Source organism: Eubalaena glacialis, chromosome 3 (assembly GCF_028564815.1).
Source record: "Eubalaena glacialis isolate mEubGla1 chromosome 3, mEubGla1.1.hap2.+ XY, whole genome shotgun sequence".
Lineage (NCBI taxonomy): Eukaryota > Metazoa > Chordata > Mammalia > Artiodactyla > Balaenidae > Eubalaena > Eubalaena glacialis.
In genome coordinates this window covers 188,513,030-188,537,034 of record NC_083718.1, presented here as the reverse complement: position 1 = coordinate 188,537,034, position 24,005 = coordinate 188,513,030, and the positions used below count along the sequence as shown (strand labels likewise).

The window sequence follows — 24,005 nt, the reverse complement described above, 5'->3', positions numbered from 1 at the left end:
CTCGAACCCGTGTCCCCTGCATTGGCAGGCAGATTCTTAACCACTGCGCCACCAGGGAAGCCCAAAGCTGGCTCTTTGAGAAGATAAACAAAATCGATAAACCATTAGCCAGACTCATCAAGAAAAAGAGGGAGAGGACTCAAATCAATAAAATCAGAAATAAAAAAGGAAATGTTACAACAGACACCGCAGAAATACAAAGCATCCTAAGAGACTACTACAAGCAACTCTATGCCAATAAAATGGACAACCTGGAAGAAATGGACAAATTCTTAGAAAGGTATAACCTTCCAAGACTGAACCAGGAAGAAATAGAAAAGATGAACAGACCAATCACAAGGAATGAAATTGAAACTGTGATTAAAAATCTTCCAACAAACAAAAGTCCAGGACCAGATGGCTTCACAGGTGAATTCTATCAAACATTTAGAGAAGAGCTAACACCCATCCTTCTCAAACTCTTACAAAAAATGGCAGTGGAAAGAACACTCCCAAACTCATTCTATGAGGCCACCATCACCCTGATACCAAAACCAGACAAAGATACTACAAAAAAAGAAAATTACACACCAATATCACAGATGAATATAGATGCAAAAATCCTCAACAAAATACTAGCAAACAGAATCCAACAACACATTAAAAGGATCATACACCATGATCAAGTGGGAATTATCCCAGGGATGCAAGGATTCTTCAATATATGCAAATCAATCAACGTGATACACCATATTAACAAATTGAAGAATAAAAACCATATGATCATCTCAATAGATGCAGAAAAAGCTTCTGACAAAATTCAACACCCATTTATAAGAAAAACTCTCCAGAAAGTGGGCACAGAGGGAACCTACCTCAACATAATAAAGGCCATATACGACAAATCCACAGCAAACATCATTCTCAATGGTGAAAAACTGAAAGCATTTCCTCTAAGATCAGGAACAAGACAAGGATGTCCACTCTCACCACTATTATTCAACATAGTTTTGGAAGTCCTAGTCACGGCAATCAGAGAAGAAAAAGAAATAAAAGGAATACAGATTGGAAAAGAAGAAATAAAACTGTCACTTTTTTCAGATGACATGATACTATACATAGAGAATCCTAAAGATGCCACCAGAAAACTACTAGATCTAATCAATGAATTTGGTATAGCTGCAGGATACAAAATTAATGCACAGAAATCTCTTGCATTCCTATACACTAATGATGAAAAATCTGAAAGAGAAATTAAGGAAACACTCCCATCTACCCTTGCAACAAAAAGAATAAAATACCTAGGAATAAACCTACCTAGGGAGACAAAAGACCTGTATGCAGAAAACTATAACACACTGATGAAAGAAATTAAAGATGATACCAACAGATGGAGAGATATACCATGTTCTTGGATTGGAAGAATCAACATTGTGAAGATGACTATACTACCCAAAGCAATCTACAGATTCAATGCAATCCCTATCAAATTACCAATGGCATTTTTTACAGAACTAGAACAAAAAATCTTAAAATTTGTATGGAGATACAAAAGACCCCGAATAGCCAAAGCGGTCTTGAGGGAAAAAAACCGAGCTGGAGGAATCAGACTCCCTGACTTCAGACTATACTACAAAGCTACAGTAATCAAGACAATATGGTACTGGCACAGAAACAGAAACGTAGATCAATGGAACAAGATAGAAAGCCCAGAGATAAACCCATGCACCTATGGTCAACTAATCTATGACAAAGGAGGCAAGGACACACAATGGAGAAAAGACAGCCGCTTCAATAAGTGGTGCTGGGAAAACTGGACAGCTACATGTAAAAGAATGAAATTAGAACACTCCCTAACACCATACACAAAAATAAACTCAAAATGGATTAGAGACCTAAATGTAAGACTGGACACTATAAAACTCTTAGAGGAAAACATAGGAAGAACAACACTCTTTGACATAAATCACAGCAAGATCTTTTTTGATCCACCTCCTAGAGTAATGGAAATAAAAACAAGAATAAATAAATGGGACCTAATGAAACTTAAAAGCTTTTACACAGCAAAGGAAACCATAAACAAGACGAAAAGACAACCCTCAGAATGGTAGAAAATATTTGCAAACGAATCAATGGACAAAGGATTAATCTCCAAAATATATAAACAGTTCATGCAGCTCAATATTAAAAAAACAAACACCCCAATTCAATAATGGGCAGAAGACCTAAATAGACATTTCTCCAAAGAAGACGTACAGATGGCCAAGAAGCACATGAAAAGCTGCTCAACATCACTAATTATTAGAGAAATGCAAATCAAAACTACAGTGAGGTATCACCTCACACCAGTTAGAATGGGCATCATCAGAAAACCTACAGACAACAAATGCTGGAGAGGGTGTGGAGAAAAGGGAACCCTCTTGCACTGTTGGTGGGAATATAAATTGATACAGCCACTGTAGAGAACAGTATGGAGGTTCCTTAAAAAACTAAAAATAGAATTTCCATATGATCCAGCAATCCCACTACTGGGCATATACCCAGAGGAAACCATAATTCAAAAAGACACATGCACCCCAATGTTCACTGCAGCACTATTTACAATAGTCAGGTCATGGAAGCAACCTAAATGCCCATCGACAGACGAATGGATAAAGAAATTGTGGTACATATATACAATGGAATATTACTCAGCCATAAAAAGGAACGAAATTGGGTCATTTGTTGAGACGTGGATGGATCTAGAGACTGTCATACAAAGTGAAGTAAGTCAGAAAGAGAAAAACAAATATCGTATGTTAACGCATATATGTGGAACCTAGAAAAATGGTACAGATGAACCGGTTTGCAGGGCAGAAATTGAGACACAGATGTAGAGAAAAAACATATGGACACCAAGCGGGGAAAGTGGTGGGGGGGGTGCGGTTGGTGGTGTGATGACTTGGGCGATTGGTATTGACATGTATACAATGATGTGTATAAAATTGATGACTAGTAAGAACCTGCTGTATAAAAAAATAAAATAAAATTCAAAAATTTTTAAAAAAAATTTTTTTTTTAAACTTTAAATTTTTTATTTTTTTTAAAACCAGACTCATCCATATATTCAGTCCTTCAGCCAACCACGTGCCAGGCACAATCCCTGCTGACTGAGGGAACTGCCTGGTTGGGAAAGGAAGTAGAGATAAACAGTCACAACATGGTGGGTTGAATGCTAATAATGGGGGTCAGGAAAGTCTTCCTGAAGGAAATTACATCTAAACTGAAGCCTGAAAAGTTAAGTAAGAGCTGAAAAGTCAAAGAAAAAGGGAAGACTAAAGGGAAGACTGTTTGCCACCAGAGACAGGGCTTTACCCAGGTAATTAATACCAGTCACATTTGTATTTTTAAAAGATCAAAAAGCCCCAAAGAAGACAGCAAAGGGCCAATAAGTAAAAGAAAAGATGCTAAACACCATTAGGGAAACGCAAATCAAAACTAAGATCAGTTCACACCCTCCAGAATGGCTACAATTTAAAAAAAAACAAAAAACTGGTAACAATAAGTGTTATCAAGGATGTGGAGAAATTAGAACATTCATACACTGCTGGTGGGATTGTAACATGGTATAGACACTTTGGGAAACTATTTGGCTCAAAATGTTAAACATAAAGGAACTATATGACCCAACAATTTCACTCCTAAGTGTATACCCAAGAGAAATCAAAAAACATATCCACATAAAAATTTGTACATCAATGTTTACAGAAGCACTTTTTAACAGCCAAAAAGCAAATGTACATCGATGAATGAATGGATAAATAAAATGTTGTATATCCATACAATGGACGGTTATTTGACAATAAAAAGGAATGAGGGCTTCCCTGGTGGCGCAGTAGTTAAGAATCCGCCTGCCAATGCAGGGGACACGGGTTTGAGCCCTGGTCCAGGAAGATCCCACATGCCACAGAGCAACTAAGCCCATGCACCACAACTACTGAGCCTGCTCTCTAGAGCCTGTGCGCCACAACTACTGAGCCCACGTGCCACAACTACTGAATCCCTCACACCTAGAGCCCGGGCTGCGCAAGAAGAGAAGCCACCGCAATGAGAAGCCCACGCACAACAACGAAGAGCAGACCCTGCTCACCGCAACTAGAGAAAGCCCAGTGCAGCCAATAATAAATTAATTAAATAAATAAATTTTTTTTAAAAAAGCAATGAAGTGCGGACATATGTTACAACATGGATGAACCTTGAAAACATTATGCTAAGTCCAAGACGCCAGTCACAAAAGACTGTATAATTCCATTTATGTGAAATGTCCAGAACAGGCAAATCCATAGAGATAGAAAGCGGTTGCTTACGGCTGAGGGGTGGGTGGGGAAGAAATGGGGAGTGACTACTAATGAATACAGGGTTTCTTCTGGGGGTGATTAAACGTTCTAAATTGACTGTGGTGATGGTTGCACAACTCTGTGAACATACTAAAAATAAATGAATTGCATGCTTTAAATGGGTAAACAGTTTGGTATAGGAATTAAATCTCAATAGGGCTGTTATAAAACAAAACAAAAAGATCAAAAGGACTACAGTGGTGAAGAATACATTGGAAGGGGACAGGATTTGAACAAGCAGACTGGTTTCCAAGTTGTAAAGTAACTCAGGAGACAGTGGCCTGAACTAGAGAAACAGGAGTGGGAAGAGACAGAGGATAAAGAAACAAGGCTTGGTTTACAGTGGGGAGGAAAGAGGGAGTCTACACTATGCAGGGTTTCTGGCTTAGACAAATGAGCAGCGTTTCTTGAAACAGGAAAACAAGGAAAGACATGTTTGGGTTAAAGGAAATTCACTGTATTTTTAAGTTTAACTATTTTTATAAAAGTTGTATAAGTACTTGGAGAAGGTTTTGTTTCAAGACGTTATAAGCTTTCCCAGTCAGGCATTTGTTTATTCAATTTTTAAATGTAATTTAATGTTAGCTATGTTCATAAATGGAACTGGATGTTTAAAGGGAATTAAGTCTGTTCAAATTGAATTAATCAACATACATCAAAAGCTATCTTGAAAGTTATTTTTCTTATATTTTTATATAAAATGTACTGAATACATGAATAGACTAATGAGATTTATAAATTAAATTTGGGGCTTAAGGAAAGCTGGGTTTTACATTTTTTAGCTTTAATAAATTGACTATTAATTTTGAACACCAGTAACTGTAAGTAGTTAGGTACGTAGCATTAGTGGGTGACATGTAGCATTAGTGGCTGGAAATTGAGAGGTTCCAATCTGATGGCTTCTATTTTCTCTGTGAAATAGGAAGTGAGGTCATCTATTCAAAAGGTGGAAAGCAAGGATGAGAGAAAGAGGAACAGAAACCCCAGGTCTAATGAAGTTGAAATAAAAGTGATGGGCAAGGGGGATTGGGGGGAGGGGGGACAGAAGGACCACCTGGCATTGTCACTGGCCTAGTTTGGATGTGGAGACCATGACCTCACAGAGGCATCCATCAGCTGAATGATGCCTTTTTCTTTACAACTGCTTAGTTAACATGACCTTCTTCCAAATAATGTTACATGCACTTGGTTACTCTGAGGTATAAACATAACATGCTTCCAAACTTTTGATTTTCAACTATACAGAAATAAATAAAAGGAAAATCTGTTCATATATTGTACAAAAAGAGGAGTACTTCTGCATTCTAATCCTGACCATGCAAAAAATTCTTTCCAGTAAAGAAATATAAAACACAGTATCTCTTCTAGAAAATAAAAAAAATATCATTTACTCATTATGCTTTAATAACATTTCCATGCCTTTTTTCCTCTAACTCCTAAGTCAGGATTCTAGACCAGTGTTGTTCAACAGAACTTTCAGCAGTGATAAAAATATTCTGTATCGGGCTTCCCTGGTGGTGCAGTGGTTGAGAATCTGCCTGCTAATGCGGGGGACGCGGGTTCGAGCCCTGGCCTGGGAAGATCCCGCATGCCGCGGAGCGGCTAGGCCCGTGAGCCACAACTGCTGAGCCTGCGCGTCTGGAGCCTGTGCTCCGCAACAAGAGAGGCCGCGCTAGTGAGAGGCCCGCGCACCGCGATGAAGAGTGGCCCCCGCGTGCCGCAACTAGAGAAAGCCCTCGCACAGAAACGAAGACCCAACACAGCCAAAAAAAAAAAAAAAAAAATATTCTGTATCTGTACTGTCCAATACAGCAGTTACTGGTCACATGTAACTGCTGAGCATTTGAAATGTGGCTAATATGAAGAACTTAATTTTTACGTTAATTTTTAAGTTAATTTTAATTAATTTAAATTTAGGTAGCCAACGAGGCTAGTGGCTACCAAATGGGACAGCACAATAGACTTTTCTATTAACGAAAATGAAGAAATTTATGGGCCAGCTAGATGCCCAAGAGTCCTAAGTTTATAGTACAAAAGATAAAACAGACACATGAATTCACTCATCCACTCATTTATGAATACATGTAACAACTGTGATTCTTGCCCATGAAGAGTCTTTGGTTCAATTCTCATATACCACAGTTCTGAAGCCTCAAAAATGTGGGTGCGGACTAGGAGGACAAAGGAAACCTATTTGACACCCCAAGTTTCAATGGAATACAGTATACTTAAGAGAAGGAGCCATCATCCTTAGAGTGAACGTATTTATCAGGCATCTTTTAAAGGCTAGGTAAGGGTGGACAAATCTGGTCTGAAACCTGTTTTTGTAAATAAAGTGTTACACACACAAAAAAAGCTGGGGACTTCCTTGGTGGTCCAGTGGTTAAGAATGCGTCTTCCAAAGCAGGGGACTCGGGTTCGATCCTTAGTCGGAGAGCTAAGATCCCACATGCCACAGGGCAACTAAGCCCGCGGACCTCAACTAAAGAGCCTGCGCACTGCAACTACAGAGCCTGCGCACCGCAACTACTAAGCCCACACGCTCTGGAGCCCACGCGCCACAACTGGAGAGAAGCCCACACGCCGCAATGAAAGATCCCACGTGACGCAACTAAGACCGGACGTAGCCGAGAATAAATAAATAATTTTTTTTAATGCCCATTTGTTTACATATTATCCATGGCGGTTTTGGGGTACAAGGGCAGAGTTTAATAGTTGTGACCAACACCAGCCAGCCCATAAAGCCTAAAACATTTACTATCTAGGCCTTAACAAAAAAAGTAGGCTGACCCCTGCTCTAGGCTAAGGGCTGCAAAAGCTGTTTGCACGAGGTAAGAGAAAAGAAGGCTCGATAGGCTACAATCACTAAATGAAGAATTCCTGATATCTAAACCACTTATATTATAAGAAAAATTAAACCTAAAACATATTTTTAAAAATCATAAAACACTGGGACTTCCCTGGTGGTGCAGTGGTTAAGAATCAGCAACGAAGACCCAAAGCAGCCAAAAATAAATAAAATTTAAAAAAATAATAATTTTGTTGACTGAATTACCAAAAAAAGTTTAAAAATGTTTAACTCCAAAAATTTCACTACTACTTCACATCTTAAAGATCTGTAAGTCAAACATCTGTCTAAACCGAGATGTCTAAGAAATACTGCATTCTTCGAAATGGTATAGCTATAATGTGAAATTACATTAAATCATATCCAGATGCTATGTCTTCCATAACAAGTCTCATCCAAAGAATGTAGTTAATGAATATAAGTTGTCATTTTTTTGCAACTCACTACTAATTGGAGGCAAAAGAAAGAATATAGTCACTACATAAAAGTACAAGCACAACATCATTTCCAGAATTTATAACACACCAAATAATGTTCTCATTCACATTTTACTACTATGAATAGTTTTTTATATCTTTAAATCTTTTCATGAAATATTTACAATGTACAGACTTAGAGAATACAAGGGACACCATGTGTACTCACTACCCAGATTTAACAAATGTTAACATTTTGCCAGATATGCTTCAGATCTCTTTGCCCTTAAAGCTCTTAATGTTACAGCTATAGTTAGATGCTCTCCACCCCTTTCTGTTTGTTTTTTTTTTTTTAATATTCAAAAAGGAGGGACTAGATGTGACCAAACTTCAGGGTTCCTGGATATTTTTTTTTTCTTTTTTGCCGCAACACATGGCTTGCGGGATTCTTAGTTCCGAGACCAGGGATTGAACCCGGGTCCTCGGCAGTGAGAGTGCAAAGACCTAACCACTGCACCACCAGGGAATTGCCCCTAGATTTTTTTTAAATCCATAATAACACATTTTTATTATCCTATTTAAACCCTTCACCAATTCAATGTCCAGTCTGAAGCAAAAAGTTACTACAGGGGCTTCCCTGGTGGCGCAGTGGTTAAGAATCCACCTGCCAATGCAGGGGACACGGGTTCAAGCCCTGGTCCAAGAAGATCCCACATGTCACAGAGCAACTAAGCCCGTGCGCCACAACTACTGAGCCTGCTTTCTGCAGCCCGTGAGCCACAACTACTGAACCCACGTGCCACAACTACTGAAGACCATGTGCCTAGAGCCCGTGCTCCGCAACAGGAGAAGCCACCACAATGAGAAGCCCGCGCACCGCAACAAAGAGTAGCCCCCGCTCGCTGCAACTAGATAGAGCCCGCGCGCAGCAACGAAAACCCAATGCAGCCAAAACTAAAATTAATTAATTTTTAAAAAAGTTACTATAGTTACACAAACCTATTTGCACCAAATAATCTTTAAAAAAAAAAAACTATTGGGGAGTTCCCTGGCAGTCCAGAGGTTAGGACTCGGTGCTCTCACTGCGGAGGGCCTGGGTTCAATCCCTAGTCGGGGAACTAAGATCCTGTAGGCATGTGGTGTAGCCCCAAAAAAAACAAAAAAGAAAACTATTAAAGCCATCCTCAGAAAGACTATAAAATGGATATCTTTGCCATCACCTATATTATTAGCATTTTGGTTCACAGTTTTGTTTTTAAATGATTCCTTAGATCTGCACTGTCCTATACAGCAGACACAGCCATATGCGGCTACTGCGCACCTGCAATGTGCTAATCCAAACTGAGATATAAGTGTAAAATGCACACTGGATTTCAAATACTTAGTATGGAAAAAAAAAAGAAAAAAGAATGTAAACAACTTCACTAATAATTTTATATTATTTATATGTTGAAATAATATTTTGGACACAATGGTTTACAAAAAGTATATTGCTAAAGTTAATTTCATGCCTTTTTTTTAAGTGGCTACTAGAAAATGTTAAATTACATAAGTAGCTCACAGTTAATGCTCTCATTATAATGTCTGTAGTGCTATCCTAGATACTTCAAATTAGCACCAGAATAAGAACTAAAATTTCAGAACAAGACAAAGATGTCCACTCTCACCACTTCTGTTCAACATAGCACTGGAGTCCTAGCCACAGCAATCAGACAAGAAAAAGAAATAAAAGGCATCCAAATTGGAAGGGAAGAGGTAAAACTGTCATTATATGCAGATGACATGATACTATATATAGAAAACCCTAGACTCCCTACAAAAACTATTGGAATTGATAAACGAATTCAGCAAGATAGCAGGATACAAGATTAACATACAGAAATCGATTGCATTTCTTTACACTAACAATGAAATGTCAGAAAGAGAAAGTAAAAAAAAAATCTCTTTTAAAGTCACATCAAGAGGACTCCCCTGGTGGTGCAGTGGTTAAGAATCCACCTGCCAATGCAGGGGACACGGGTTTGAGCCCTGGTCCAGGAAGATCCCACATGCTGCGGAGCAACTAAGCCCATGCGCCACAACTACTGAGCCCACACTCTAGTGTCGGTGAGCCACAACTACTGAAGCCCATGCGCCTAGAGCCCCTGCTCTGCAACAAGAGAAGCCACCTCAATGAGAAGCCCGCGCACTGCAACGAAGAGTAGCCCCCGTGCGCTGCAACTAGAGAAAGCCCGCACACAGCAACAAAGACCCAATGCAGCCAAAAATTAATTAATTAATTAATTAATTAGTAAAAATCTCATCAAGAAAAAATAAAATACTTAGGAATAAACCTGACCAAGGAGGTGAAAGATTTATACGCTGAGAACTATAAAACACTGATAAAGGAAACTGAAGATGATTCAAAAATATGCAAAGATATCCCATGTTCTTGGGATTGGAAGAATTAATACTGTTAAAATGGCCATACTACCCAAAGCAATCTACAGACTTAATGTGATCCCTATCAAAGTACCCATGACAGTTTTCACAGAACTAGAACAAATAATCCTAAAATTTACATGGAACCACAAAAGACCCAGAATTGTCAAAGCAATCCTGAGGGAAAAGAACAAAGCTAGGAGGCATAACCCTCACAGACTTCAGACAATACTACAAAGCTACAGTAATCAAAACAGCGTGATACTGGCACAAAAATACACATAAGGATCAGTGGAACAGAACAGAGAGTCCAGAAATAAACCCACACACCTACGGTCAATTAATCTTCAACAAAGGAGGCAAGAATATACAATGGAGAAAAGACAATCTCTTCAGCAAGTGGTGCTGGGAAAGCTGGACGGCCGCATGCAAATCAGTGAAGTTAGAACATACACTCACACCATACACAAAAATAAACTCAAAAATGTTTAAAGACTTAAATATAAGATAGGACACCATAAAACTCCTAGAAGAGATCATAGGCAAAACATTCTCTGACATAAATCATAGCAATGTTTCCTTAGGTCAGTCTCCCAAGGCAACAGAAATAAAAGCAAAAATAAACAAATGGGACCTAATCAAACTTATCAGCTTTTGCACGGCAAAGGAAACCATAAACAATACAAAAAGACAACCTACAGGAATGGGAAAAAATATTTGCAAACAATGTGACCAACAAACGCTTTATTTCCAAAATATACAAACAGCTCATACAACTCAATAACAAAAAAACAAACAACCCAATCAAAAAACGGGCAGAAGACCTAAACAGACATTTCTCCAAAGAAGACACACAGATGACCAATAGGCACATGAAAAGATGCTCAACATCACTAATTATTAGACAAATGCAAATCAAAACTACAATGAGGGATCACCTCACACCAGTCAGGATGACCATCATCAAAAAGTTTTACAAATAATAAATGCTGGAGGGACCTCCCTGGTGGCACAGTGGTTAAAACTCCGCACTCCCAATGCAGGGGGCCTGGTTTCAATCCCTAGTCAGGGAACTAGATCCCACATGCATGCCACAACTAAGAGTTCACATGCCACAACTACGGAGCCCATGGGCTGCAACTAAGGAGCCCACCTGCTCCATAGTTGTATGTAAATTGGTAGTCACTTTGGGAAACAGTATGGAAGTTCCTTAAGAAACTAAAAATAGAATTACCATATGATCCTGCAATCGCACTCCTGGGCATATATCCAGAAAAAACTCTAATTCAAAAAGATATATGCACCTCAATATTCATAGCAGCACTACATACAATTGCCAAGACATGGAAGCAAGCTAAATGTCCATCGACAAATGAATGGATAAAGATGTGGCATACGTATACAATGGAATATTACTCAGCCATAAAAAGGAATGAAATAATGCCAGTTGTAACAACATGGATGGACCCAGAGATTATCATACTAAGTGAAGTAAGACAGTGAAAGACAAACATCATATCACTTACATGTGGAATCTAAAAAAATGATACAAATGAACTTATTTACAAAACAGAAACAGACTCACAGACATAGAAAACAAACTTACAGTTACTAAAGGGGAAAGGCAAGGGGGGGGGGATAAATTAGGAGTTATGGATTAGTTGATACAAACTACTATATATAAAATAAGCAACAAGGTCGTACTGTATAGCACAGGGAACTTCATTTATTAACTTGTAATTAGCTATAATGAAAAAAATCAGAAAAAGAATGAAAAAACAAATATATATATATACACACACACACATATATATACCTGAATCACTCCTCTGCTGTACACCTGAAAGTAACACAACATTGTTAACTATACTTCAATTTAAAAAAAAAAAAAAAAAAAACACAAGTTCAGAATCAATAGTTAGAAAAACATGCAATGGTTGAGATGGTCAAAATGGTAGAGTTGTGGTTGTTATCTAGGCAAGTTAGAGGGAAGAATACTATTTACAGAAAAGCAGGACTCCCAGATTATCCTTCTACATCACCAGAACACCGCAGAAAAACACTCTTTGCTTCATTTCATTTTACTCATGTGTATCTGGAAAATTACTCTCTTTTCAGAAGTTAATTCTTTAGCAACTTACATGGATTAAAAACAGATCTAATACAATTCATTCATCCATTTTACAATTTTTATTAATTGGGACTGGGGATACAGTGGTAAATTTACAACTGTGACTTGTTTTCTGGTGTGCGGGGGGGCAGTGATGTGCAAACAATGAACAAGTTAACAAATAAGTAAAAGACTCACTTCAGAAAAGTGCTTTGAAGAAGTTATATGAAAAAAGTCAGTAGTCATTCTTTCCAGTTCAATCCTATCTTTAGAATCAGCTTTTACGGGGCTTCCTTGGTGGCGCAGTGGTTTGAGAATCCGCCTGTCGATGCAGGGTACACGGGTTCAAGCCCTGGTCCAGGAAAATCCCACATGCCGCGGAGCAACTAAGTCTGTGGGCCACAGCTACTGAGCCTGTGCTCTAGAGTCCAAGAGCCACAACTACTGAGCCCGAGTGCCACAACTACTGAAGCCCCTGCACCTAGAGCCCGTGCTCGGCAACAAGAGGAGCCATCGCAATGAGAAGCCCATGCACTGCAATGAAAAGTAGCCCCCCTCGCCACAACTAGAGAAAGCCTGTGCACAGCAACGAAGACCCAACACAGCCAAAAACAAATTAAGAATCAGCTTTCAGGAGTCCTTGGATGCTGTAGACACTGAGATTTATTTTAGGGCGTGATAAATTAGTTATTTCAATGTGTTCATACTACAAGCTCATTTTCTGTGTAAATATTTTCAATCAAAGCTTTCTGCAAAACACGTGTACTGTTCCCAAGGACATCACACAAGAAAATGCAAGGCAATTTATGTCATTGTCATAATTCTCATAATACTTAAATGCCCAATTTTGCTTTTAATGCTTAATTAAGGGGAAAAAGTCAGTGATTATTTACCCTTTTTCACTGAAGAAAGGCAAATAAATATCTTGCTGTTAACATGGCAAAATAAATTCCTAATTGTTAAACACCCAACATTCTTCAGTATAAGTCTTCTGGGTCCAGGAAATGGCACAAAGACCAAGGCTGGCATGGTCAACTTCCTCTCATTAAAAAAAAAAAAAAAAAAAAAAAAACTCCAAAAATCCTGGGAGTTCATACTCAGAGAAAACATTTATGTGTGTGGCCATAACTATGAAACTGAATTGGCCTCCATAAATGACATGTCAGTCAGGTCAGGGGTTAAAAGCAATCCTTCACTACTGTCAACTCTCAGTGTACCCACACATCAAAACACTATGCAACCATTATAAACCATATTAAAGATACAATACACAATTGGGTGAGGAAAATAGCAGATGTTAGAAATGTTCGATAATAATTGGATTCAGTCAGTAAATTATGGCAAAGATACTAGAAAATCCTGAAAGTAAATTTATTGACACTGAATGACATGGAAACATTCATATTTTACTGAGTAAACAGTAACTGCAAAAATATATCTAACATGATACTATTTTTTAAATGTATTAATACTGCCTATGTAGGAAAAAAATCTGGAAGAACATATCACAAATAGCTAACATTAGTTGTCTAGGATCCTTTTAAGTTTCTTTTTAACCCTACTTTCTAACTTTTATACAATTAACTTCTACTACCACTTTATAAAGCAAGGAAAATGCAAAAATACATTTAAAATAAGTTCAAAAATAGTACAAACATATGATACCAATGATATTCAAACACAATGAAATAAAGAGAAAAGGAAATTACACAAAAGAAATGTCACGGAGTGGTAATAGAACCATCTCTGGGAGACTGGTTCAAGATGGCGGAGTAGAAGGACGTGCGCTCATTCCCTCTCGCAAGAGCACCGGAATCACAACTAACGGCTGAACAATCATTGACAGGAAGACACTGAAACTCACCAAAAAAGATACCCCACATCCAAAGACAAAGGAGAAGCCACAATGAGACAGTAGGAGGGGCGCAATCACAGTAAGATCAAATCCCATAACTGCTGGGTGGGTGACTCACAAACTGGAGAACACTTACACCACAGAAGTCCACCCACTGGAGTGAAGGTTCCGAGCCCCACGTCAGGCTTCCCAACCTGAGGGTCCGGCAACGGGAGGAGGAATTCCTAGAGAATCAGACTTTGAAGGCTAGCGGGATTTGATTGCAGGATTTCAACAGGACTGGGGGAAACAGAGACTCCACTCTTGGAGGACACACACAAAGTAGTGTGTGCATCAGGACCCAGGGAAAGGAACAGTGACCTCAAAGGAGACTGAACCAGACCTACGTGCTAGTGTTGGAGGGTCTCCTGCAGAGGCGGGGGGTGGCTGTGGCTCACCATGGGGACAAGAACACTGGCAGCAGAAGTTCCAGGAAGTACTCCTTGGCGTGAGCCCTCCCAGAGTCCGCCATTAGCCCCACCAAAGAACCAGGTAGGCTCCAGTGCCGGGTCGCCTCAGGCCACACAACCAATAGGGAGGGAACCCAGCCCCACCCATCATCAGCAGACAAGCAGATTAAAGTTTTACTGAGCTCTGCACACCAGAGCAACACCCAGCTCTACCCACAACCAGTCCCTCCCATCAAGAAACTTGCACAAGCCTCTTAAACAGCCTCATCCACCAGAGAGCAGACAGCAGAAGCAAGAAGAACTACAATTCTGCAACCTGTGGAAGGAAAACCACATTCACAGAAACACAGACAAAATGAAAAGGCAGAGAACTTTGTACCAGATGAAGGAACAAGATAAAACCCCAGAAAAACAACTAAATGAAGTGGAGATAGGCAACCTTCCAGAAAAAGAATTCAGGATAATGATAGTGAAGATGATCCAGGACCTCGGAAAAAGAATGGAGGCAAAAATCGAGAAGATGCAAGAAATGTTTAACAAAGACCTAGAAGAATTAAAGAACAAACAAACAGAGATGAACAATACAATAACTGAAATGAAAAATACACCAGAAGGAATCAATAGCAGAATAACTGAGACAGAAGAAAGGATAAGTGACCTGAAAAACAGAATGCTGGAATTCACTGCCACGGAACAGAATAGAGAAAAAAGAATGAAAAGAAATGAAGACAGCCTAAGAGACCTCTGGGACAACATTAAACTCAACAACATTCACATTATAGGTGGCCCAAAAGGAGAAGAGAGAGAGAAAGGACCAGAGAAAATATTTGAAAAGATTATACTCAAAAACTTCCCTAACCTGGGAAAGGAAATAGTCACCCAAGTCCAGGAAGCGCAGAGGGTCTCAGGCAGGATAAACCCAAGGAGAAACACGCTGAGACACATAGTAATCAAACTGACAAAAATTAAAGACAAAGAAAAATTACTGAAAGCAACAAGGGAAAAATGACAAATAACGTAAAAGGGAACTCCCATAAGGTTAACAGCTGATTTCTCAGCACACACTCTACAAGCCAGAAGGGAGTGGCACAATATATCTAAAGTGATGAAAGGGAAGAATCTACAACCAAGATTACTCTACTCGGCAAGGATCTCATTCAGATTTGACAGAGAAATCAAAAGCTTTACAGACAACCAAAAGCTAACAGAACTCAGCACCACCAAAACAGCTCTACAGCAAATGCTAAAGCAACTTCTATAAGTGGGAAACACAAGAGAAAAAAAGGACCTATAAAAACAACCCATAACAATTAAGAAAATGGTAATAGGAACATACATATCGATAATTACCTTAAACGTGAATGGATTAAATGCTCCAACCAAAAGACACAGGCTCGCTAAGTGGATACAAAAACAAGACCCATATATATATGCTGTCTACAAGAGACCCACCTCAGACCTACGGACACATACAGACTGAAAGTGAGGGGATGGAAAAAGATATTCCATGCAAATGGAAATCAAAAGAAAGCTGGGGTAGTAATACTCATATCAGATAAAATAGACTTTAGAATAAAGGATGTTACAGGAGACAAGGAAGGACACCACATAACGATCAAGGAATCAATCCAAGAAGATATAACAATTATAAATATATATGCACCCAACATAGGAGCACCTCAATACATAGGCAACTGCTAACAGCTATAAAAGAGGAAATCGACAGTAACACAATAGTAGTGGGGGACTTTAACACCTCACTTACATCAATGGACAGATCATCCAGACAGAAAATTAATAAAGAAACACAAGCTTTCAATGACACAATAAAGCAGATAGATTTAATTGATATTTATAGGATATTCCATCCAAAAACAGCAGATTACACTTTCTTCTCAACTGCACACGGAACACTCTCCAGGACAGATCACGTCTTGGGTCACAAATCAAGCCTCGGTAAATTTAAGAAAATTGAAATCATATCAACATCTTTTCCGACCACAACGCTATGAGATCAGAAATCAATTACAGGGGTAAAAAAACGTAAAAAACACAAACACATGGAAGCTAAACAATACGTTACTAAATAACCAAGACATCACTGAAGAAATCAAAGAGGAAATAAAAAAATACCTAGAGGCAAATTACAATGAAAACACAATCCAAAACCTATGCAGCAAAAGCAGTTCTAAGAAGGAAGTTTATAGCAATACAAGCCTACCTCAAGAAACAAGAAAAATCTCAAACAATCTAAACTTACACCTAAAGGAACTAGAGAAAGAAGAAAAAACAAAACCCGAAGTTAGTAGAAGGAAAGAAATCATAAAGATAAGAGCAGAAATAAATGAAATAGAAACAAAGAAAACAAGAGCAAAGATCAATAAAACTAAAAGCTGGTTCTTTGAGAACATAAACAAAATTGATAAACCTATAGCCAGACTCATTAAGAAAAACAGGGAGAGGACTCAAATCAATAAAACTAGAAATGCAAAAGGAGAAGTTACAACAGACACCGCAGAAATACAAAAAGCATCCTAAGAGACAAGCAACTCTATGCCAATAAAATGGACAACCTGGAAGAAATGGACAAATTCTTAGAAAGGTATAACCTTCCAAAACTGAACCAGGAAGAAACAGAAAATATGAACAGACCAATCACAAGGAATGAAATTGAAACTGTGATTAAAAATCTTCCAACAAACAGAAGTCCAGGACCAAATGGCTTCACAGGTAAATTCTATCAAACATTTAGAGAAGAGCTAACATCCTTCCTTCTCAAACTCTTCCAAAAAATTGCAGAGGAAGGAACACTCCTAAACTCATTCTATGAGGCCACCATCACCCTGATACCAAAACCAGACAAAGACACTACAAAAAAAAGAAAATTACAGACTGATATCACTGATAAATATAGATGCAAAAATCCTCAACAAAATACTAGCAAACAGAATCCAACAACACATTAAAAGGATCATACACCATGATCAAGTGGGACTTATCCCAGGGATGCAAGGATTCTTCAATACACACAAACCAACCAGTGTGACACACCATATTAACAAATTGAAGAATAAAAACCATATGATCATCTCAATAGATGCAGAAAAAGCTTTTGACAAAATTCAACACCCATTTATGAGAAAAACTCTCCAGAAAGTGGGCATAGAGGGAAACTACCTCAACATAATAAGGGCCATATATGACAAACCCACAGCAAACATCATTCTCAATGGTGAAAAACTGAAAGCATTTCCTCTAAGATCAGGAACGAGACAAGGATGTCCACACTCATCACTATTATTCAACATAGTTTTGGAAGTCCTAGCCATGGCAATCAGAGAAGAAAAAGAAATAAAAGGAATAAAAAATGGAAAAGAAGTAAAACTGTCACTGTTTGCAGATGACATGATACTATACATAGATAATCCTAAAGATGCCATCAGAAAACTACTAGAGCTAATCAATGAATTTGGTAAAGCTGCAGGATACAAAATTAATGCACAGAAATCTCTTGCATTCCTATATGCTAACAATGAAAGATCAGAAAGAGAAATTAAGGAAACAATCCCATTCATCACTGCAAAAAAAGAATAAAATACCTAGGAATAAACCTACCTAAGGAGGTAAAAGACCTGTACTCAGGAAACAATAAGACACTGATGAAAGAAATCAAAGATGACACAAACAGATGGAAAGATATACCACGTTCTTGGATTGGAAGAATCAACATTGTGAAGATGACTATACTACCCAAAGCAATCTATAGATTCAATGCCATCCCTATCAAATTACCAGTGGCATTTTTTACAGAATTAGAACAAAAAAATCTTAAAATTCATATGGAGACACAGAAGACCTCGAATAGCCAAAGCAGTCTTGAGGGAAAAAAATGGAGCTGGAGGAATCAGACTCCCTGACTTCAGACTATATTACAAAGCTACAGTAATGAAGACAATATGGTACTGGCACAAAAACAGAAATATAGATCAATGGAACAGGAGAGAAAGCCCAGAGATAAACCCACACACCTATGGTCAACTAATCTAGGACAAAGGAGGCAAGGATATACAATGGAGAAAAGACAGTATCTTCAATAAGTGGTGCTGGGAAAACTGGACAGCTACATGTAAAAGAATGAAATTAGAACGCTCCCTAACACCATACACAGAAATAAACTCAAAATGGATTAGAGACCTAAATGGAAGACCCAGCAGTATAAAACTCTTAGAGGAAAACATAGGAAGAACACCACTCTTTGACATAAATCACAGCAAGATCTTTTTTGATCCACCTCCTAGAGTAATGGAAATGAAAACAAAAATAAACAAATGGGACCTAATGAAACTTAAAAGCTTTTGCAAAGCAAGAAAACTACAAACAAGACGAAAAGACAACCCTCAGAACGGGAGAAAATATTTGCAAACGAATCAACGGGCAAAGGATTAATCTCCAAAATATATAAACAGCTCATGCAGCTCAATATTAAAAAAACAAACAACCCAACCAGAAAATGGGCAGAAGTCCTAAATAGACATTTCTCCAAAGAAGACGTACAGATGGCCACGAGGCACATGAAAAGCTGCTCAACATCACCAATCATTAGAGAAATGCAAATCAAAACTACAATGAGGTATCACCTCACACCAGTTAGAATGGGCATCATCAGAAAATCTACAAACAACAAATGCTGGTGAGGGTGTGGAGAAAAGGAAACCCTCTTGCACTGTTGGTGGGAATGTAAATTGATACAGCCACTATGGAGAACAGTATGGAGGTTCCTTAAAAAACTAAAAATAGAATTACCATATGACCCAGCAATCCCACTACTGGGCATATACCCAGAGAAAACCATAATTCAAAAACACACATGCACCTCAGTATTCACTGCAGCACTATTTACAACAGCCAGGTCACGGAAGCTACCTAAATGCCCACTGACAGACGAATGGACAAAGAAGATGTGGTACATATATATAATGGAATATTACTCAGCCATAAAAAGGAATGAAGTTGGGTCATTTGTAGAGACGTGGATGGATCTAGAGACTGTCATACAGAGTGAAGTAAGTCAGAAAGAGAAAAACAAATATCGTATATTAACGCATATATGTGGAATCTAGAAAAAGGGTACAGATGAACTGGTCTGCAGGGCAGAAATAGAGACACAGATGTAGAGAACAAATGTATGGACACCAAGGGGGGGAAAGTGGCGGGGGGGGGGATGCGGGGGTGCATGAGATGAATTGGGAGATTGGGATTGAGATATATACACTAACATGTATAAAATAGATAACTAATAAAAACCTGCTGTATTAAAAAATAAAATAAAATTTAAATGATAAAAAAAGGAGAGAGAGGAATCCAAAAAAAACAAAAAAAAAAAGAACCATCTCTGCGTGGTCTTTCCCCCCATTTACAGAAGTCTTTGACATCTGTTCACAGTCTTCCTTCTCACCTGAGTCCTACCATAATCAAGGTGATGGCAACAAGAGGATACCCAAGCCAGGTGCTTGGTCCTCAACTCCAGTGACCTCCCCCTTCACTCCATAAAGCCATCCACTTACACAGCCACAACCTGCTCCGTGTCTGAAACCATCAAATTCAAGGCATTCCATTCAGACCACTGCCCCCAGCAATCCTGAATAATCAGATAGATTTGTCCATCAGAACCTTTCCTCCTTTGATCCTGTTTTCTTCCTGCCAATATCGTTCAGAGTTCACTCATACTTACTCTGGTTTACTCTCCCTGCTTCTAGGAATTTCATATCTCCCCCTTCATTTGGTAAACTATTTAAAAACTACACCCAACTTACTTCAATGACTTAAAAAAAGAATCAAAATGGATTATTATTCTATTACATAGACGAGAATCATACTTTACCTCATCCTCTCAAGGAGAGAATCATAAAACTGCTCAAGTACTGGCGTTTTCATTTTAACTCATGGATGGTCCAACCCTCATCTCCTGCTTTTCCTCAAAATTATTTCATTATTCCAGCAGAGCAAAATTCAATCATGTAAACTATCTTATCCTCATACCTCCTCTCATAATCTATTCTCTCAATTCTTTTTAAATCTTTCCCACATCTGTATTTCCCAGCACTTAACATCAAATACACATGGTAGACATTCAATAAACACTGGAATGCTTGACTGCTTTCATCACTTATGCTTTGTATATATTAACTCATCTAATTCTTTCTAAATTTTTTCACTCACAGGAAGTTATTAGGTACTTTCTTCCCCAAAAAACTGTCTCATTCTATTTTGAGTATGTAATGCACAATTTTCCAGATTTTAAAAATAAATTTTTCTCTTTCCAATTCCTCTAAATACCATCAATATTTGACCTTCCCCTTAAATATGTTCTCTTTTACTGAATGTTAAAATAACATCAAAGCCAAAAATTAGAACTACTTATTCTGAGTGAAGCCAATAAGCACTTAAACCTTTGAAGGAATTCTAAATGGAGCAAGAAAGCCATCAATATTTTATCTGCTAACATTTACACTGCAACCTACTTAAAACAGTAAGTTATATGGCTGTTTCCATTTCTGGAAGGTATCGGCTTATCTAAGAAATCCAGATTTCCTCTCTGCCCTCCTAGAAAAAAACATACTGTCAAGTGTCACTGAATATGTTTCTTATGTTTTACACCATTAAAATTTAATAATGGAACTAACTGTGAAAGGAAAAACACAAAGAAGAAGGATCTAACTTAGGTTCAATTTTTAGAACTTCTTAAAGCAAAATATCAATAAAATGGGAAAATAAAACAGAAGGGAATATTTTATTTTCTAAACGAAATTAGAGAAAAACACAGAGTTCTGGGATTCCCCGGCGGTCCAGTGGTTAGGACTCGGCACTTCCGCTGCCGTGGCCCGGGTTCAACCACTGGTCAGGGAGCTGAGATCCCTTATGTTTTTTTGGCACAGCCAAAACAAACATACAGTTTCAGACAGGTCATTCTACAACAAAATGTGTCTTAATTTTAAGGAAAAGTGTAGGACATAGTAGAAAAGGCTTCAGCTACCCAGACCTCAGTTTGAACCCGAAATCTGATATCACTACTAGACCTCTCTGAAGAAGAAATGGGTTATTAGAAGTAATGAGAGAATGCAGCAACTAGAATAATTCCCCGTGCTCCAACGCTATCTTATATTCGCCATACGAAGCTAACAGCAGAGCACCTCAAGTATCAGCCGTTACATAAAGCTTCTCTAATGTATATATTTACTATTAGACTAAGTATCAAAACAACTCACTGTGGTCACCTACACAGACTCTGCTGTCTTCAAGTCCCTCTACTCTACTCAGCTATCGGAAGCTGTTCTTGATGTGTAGTCTGAACAGATCAACTACCTTTTTTCCAGCTGAGGTTTGGTTATACCTTTTTGAAAGGAATATTTCTTTGTTAGGCACACTTCAAGTGCAAGTTCAAACTGGGCATCTCAGAGCAGACTGGATCATGTCGAATGCCATGTACCCAAGTCATCCAGTTTTATTAAAGATGCTGCCAAGTCCTTAAGAGAATTTGTAGAAATGAAAGCAGGATGGTGCAAGGCATGGAAAATTACTAGTCACCTTTACAACCTAAAATTTAACCTTAATATAGATCTTAACAGTTAAATTTACAATAAACTGACTGAAAAATTTTTCAACCATGCCAAAAAATCATGACATTAATACATTTTAGCTGATTAGTGGAAAAAAGCAATTAACCAAGTTCTTCAATTATCAAAAATTGATACTTAAAACATTTCCTTTTAGAGGTCCCTATTCATTTTAATTTTTGATAGTACTTATATGTAAGGGGCAAACAAATCAAAGAAAACAGTGTAGAAAACTTCAGTTTTTTACACAGAATTTAAAAGAAACTTTGTTCGAATGTTTAGATATGCTGCTACTGAATAGTTTTATTTGTAATATCAAAACTCGCTTATACTCTATCTAGGGAAATAATTATAAATATGAGAAGACACATCTTGTTATAAATACAAGCTCCATGAGAGCTGAGGGTTTTTTTCTATTTCTCTTTATTCATTATCCTATCCTCAGTGCCTGAAACAGTGACACTAGATATTTACTGAATTTTTTAAAAGATCCACACAGTGTTACTCACAATAGTAAAAAACTGAAAACACGTATGAAACAGTATACATTCATTGTAATGATGAAGACTATATAATTGCACAGAAGTACTTATACTTTTTAAAATAACTTTTTTGGGCTTCCCTGGTGGTGCAGTGGTTAAGAATCCGCCTGCCAATGCAGGGGACATGGGTTCGAGCCCTGGTCCGGGAAGATCCCACATGCCACAGAGCAACTAAGCCCGTGAGCCACAACTACTGAGCCTGTGCTCTAGAGCCCGTGAGCCACAACTACTGAGCCCATGCGCCTACAGCCCGTGCTCTGCAACAAGAGAAGCCACCACAATGAGAAGCCCAAGGACGGCAACAAAGAGCAGCCCCCTCTTGCCACAACTAGAGAAAGCCCACGCACAGCAACGAAGACCCAATGCAGCCAAAAATAAAAATAAAAAAATAAATCTTTAAAAAAATTTAAAAATAAATAAATAATAAAATAAAATAACTTTTTTTTTTTTTTTTTTTTTGGTCCATACACACAGCTTGCGGGATCTTAGTTCCCCGACCAGCGGTTGAACCCGGGCCATGGCAGTGAAAATGCCGAGTCCTAACCACTGGACCACCAGGGAATTCCCAAAACAACATTTTTTAAAGTATTAACTTAGACATTAAGAAAACTGGGTTCCCATATCAACTCGGTCACTAATTTGACTTGTGCTCTGGGGTAAATGACATTCTATATGGGTTCCAGTACCTTCATGTGAACTACTTCCCCTACTTCTTGGCCTCTGCTGGTCCATTCTCAAGTAGAAATTACAGGAAAAAGAACACACCTGAGTTACCTCAGAAAGCAAAGATTGACCACATGGTAGAGAAAAGGGGTAAGCAACCTGTATCAAATCAAATGCAATCTGCCCTATCCAACCAGACTGAGAATTTCTTAGTGATATGCTCTTCAAGCCACACTGACTCAGGATCATCCATTTTCACTCTAGGGTCCCAAAGGCATACTTGAACCAACCACTCTACAATAAACAGAGGCAGTAACTTAGGTCATCTGATCCAAGAGAACAATGCCATCCAGGGTACACCAAAATATCAAGCCCTACTGTCAAAGGAACCAGAAAATAAAGCACAGGTGGAAAGGGAGCAATTTCACCTGCTGGAAATAGAGAACAGAGATCTCTGTGCCAGCCAACGACTCTCGTAGAAAGGAATAGGCTGCTCACCAATCTGTTGGAAGAAAAGCAGCTGTTCTCAAATCCTTGGAATAAAAACTATTATAATTTTACTATATTCATTACACATCACCTGGGACAAATCCACAAGAACACTTTCTATTTTACAGACTCTTTCTGATGAAACTCTCAAAGACCTTCCAAAAGCATCATTTGCCCTTCAACACCTCCCTCCATCCCACTTCCCTCACCCCACAGCCAAACACCATTAGCAGCCACTACAGAA

The 24,005-nt window shown here is 38.4% G+C and overlaps 1 protein-coding gene across 5 annotated transcripts in view; it reads right to left on the bottom strand.

Annotated features, from left to right (window-relative positions):
- Nucleotides 1-24,005, bottom strand: part of RERE (arginine-glutamic acid dipeptide repeats) — a 419,070-nt gene that overhangs the window by 367,673 nt on the left and 27,392 nt on the right. The window lies entirely within an intron of this gene.